This window comes from Pan troglodytes, chromosome 10, assembly GCF_028858775.2.
Source record: "Pan troglodytes isolate AG18354 chromosome 10, NHGRI_mPanTro3-v2.0_pri, whole genome shotgun sequence".
NCBI lineage: Eukaryota > Metazoa > Chordata > Mammalia > Primates > Hominidae > Pan > Pan troglodytes.
The window spans coordinates 15,614,925-15,616,935 of NC_072408.2; the positions used below are offsets into that span (position 1 = coordinate 15,614,925).

At 35.0% G+C, this 2,011-nt stretch overlaps 1 non-coding gene across 1 annotated transcript; it reads left to right on the plus strand.

Moving 5' to 3' along the window:
• The first annotated feature begins 287 nt into the window (after nucleotides 1-287).
• LOC112205073 (U6 spliceosomal RNA) lies at nucleotides 288-394 on the plus strand. The gene has a single exon (XR_002938937.3). It is a non-coding gene; the product is annotated as a U6 spliceosomal RNA (small nuclear RNA).
• Nucleotides 395-2,011: the final 1,617 nt, after the last annotated feature.

Genomic DNA, 2,011 nt, shown 5'->3' on the forward strand with positions numbered 1-2,011 from the left:
TAGAGGTCTAGGCACATATGGCAATGCATAATATAGTGTGTAATTCATAAAACAAATATTGTCAATACAGACTATGTAGACCCAATGACTTATTTTCTATTTATTCAGAAAATATATACAGCAGGTTTATTTTGTGACAAGATATTTCCTAGATAGGAATAAGGAAGTAAAAAAAAGAGTTCTTGTTCTTATATAGATTGCATGCTAGTGTTCTAGTGGAAAGATGCAACAAATAAATAAAAAATACATCATATATAATATATGTGCTTTAAAGATGCATAGAAGCAGTGCTTTCTTCAGCAGCACATATATTAAAATTGGAACGATACAGAGAAGATTAGCATGGCTGCTGTGCAAGAATAATATGCAAATTTATGAAATATTCCATACAAAAAACAAAACAAATTTTTAATGCACAGAAGCAGAATGGAGGAAAAGGGAGTGACAGTGGGGTACTAATTTACTTAAGGTATTTAGGGAAGCCTCTCTGTTAAGGTGACATTTGAGCAATTGCTTCAAGGAAGAGAAAAATTCTACCAGAGAGATAGCTGAGGAAAAGTTTTCGGTTGAATTACGAGTTCCAAGGCTCCAAAACTTGCCAATCCTTAAAATAAAAATAAGCGTGAATGGAGGTGTGTTTTGGAAGAGAAGCTCAGTGAAGTAGAGAAATTTGGTCACATAGTGCTTTCTAGGTCATGATAAAGAGTTTTAAATTTTATTCTGAGCAAGATAAGGAGCCTTTATAGGCTTTGAGGTGAAGAATGACATGATTTCAATTCACTTTAAAATAAAGAAATTCCACAGACACAGAATCCTGGGGCATGAGAATGTTTTACATGGGGTGGGGGAGGGGAACTCAGAGGTTTTTGTTTTCTTTTTTGTTTTTGTTTTTGCACATTCCAAGTTTGAAATCTCTGTGATGCTTTTGAGAGGGATGTGAAGACACTATTCTTAGAAAATTAAGACAATGCTCTGCCTTGGAAAATAACAACTCAATCTGTTTTTCTAGAATGAATGGATAGGCAAATATTATTTCTGTCTTTAAAATGTTAAAGTTATTTTAAATCATAGCATATATGGCACTTTGCTCAAGGGGAGGAATGGTGTGGATATAAACATTTTGGAGTAAAAAATATGGCCATTATTGACAATTAGTTGAAGCCTGCCCCTGTTCCTGATCAGAGACATTGGAATGCAATAATTCCAAGTGGAATTCCATTTTTTTTGTCTACCGATGGTAGACCCTTGATGGTAATGATTTTATGGTGCTATGATTTGGATATGTGTCTTCTCCAAAACTTATGTTGAAATTTCATCTGAATGTTAGACGTGGGACCTAATGAGAGGTGTTTGGGTCATGGGGTGAATCCCTCATAAATAGATTAGTGCTTTCTCTCAAAAGTGAGTGAGTTCTCACTCATTAGTTCCCTCAAGATCTGGTTGATAAACACAGCCTGGCAACTCCCTTTTCCCTTTTGACTCCTCTCTTGCCATACGATCTTTGCATAAGCCAATTTCCCTTCACTTTCTGCTAGGAGTGGGAGTAGCCTGAGGCCGTCATCAAATGCAGATGCCTAATCTCGAACTTTCAAGCCATCCAGTATCATGAACCAAATAAACCTTACATCTTTATAAATTACCCAGCCTCATGTATTTCTTTACAGTGATGGATTGCTATGGAATAAAAAGTCTTAATAGACTTAGTCCTAAATGGACTAAGACATATGGTATTAATCTTCATATTCCCAACATCTGTCCTATTACTGGGACTACAATTTTTTCTAGTAATGAATTAATTATTTCAAAAGCACAAAAATTTGTGCTTTTGAATCTTCAGAACACTTAATGTTCTCTGAAATCGACCCCTTTTATTGGATTTCCATTAATGAGGCAAAATTCTGATTTTTTTCTCTTTGAAATTGAAGTATATCAATAATTTAGAGCAGTTCATCATCACTGGCCATCAGAGAAATGCAAATCAAAACCACAATGAGATACCATCTCACACCAG